A 492-nucleotide genomic window follows, 5' to 3' on the forward strand; every position below is an offset into this window, starting at 1 on the left:
ATTTAATTTAAGTTTAATAATGAAATAATTTATTTTTGGTTTAATAATATATCATTTTATAAATATAATAATTAAGTATTTTGTTAGAACTCAATGATTATCCTAATTATATTTTAGATTTTTTGTATTTAAAATGAAATATTTATTCTGTATTTGATTGTGTTTATCTGCAGTTAGTTACACGAATTCAGTTATGGGATGAAATCGGATAGGGATGAAATTGTTTAGGGATGAACGAGTTTTAGAGTTTTAAGAGTTTAAGAGTTTTTAAGAGTTTTAGCCAAATGCTTTATAATATAGTATAGATATGTTATTTTTTAATACAATTTATCGTAAAATAAATTGATGCCCCGTTTTGATTTGGTACAAATTGCGAGTCGGACTTCAAGAAGAGCCCATTGGGTTACCAAACCCGGGTATAAACCGATGACTAGATCAAACGGGTTGACCCGAAATCATTAAGAAGAACCCTTTTTTGAGAGACATTGATGG

The sequence above is a fragment of the Cynara cardunculus genome, assembly GCF_001531365.2.
Source record: "Cynara cardunculus var. scolymus isolate 2C chromosome LG 1, CcrdV1, whole genome shotgun sequence".
Classification (NCBI taxonomy): domain Eukaryota; kingdom Viridiplantae; phylum Streptophyta; class Magnoliopsida; order Asterales; family Asteraceae; genus Cynara; species Cynara cardunculus.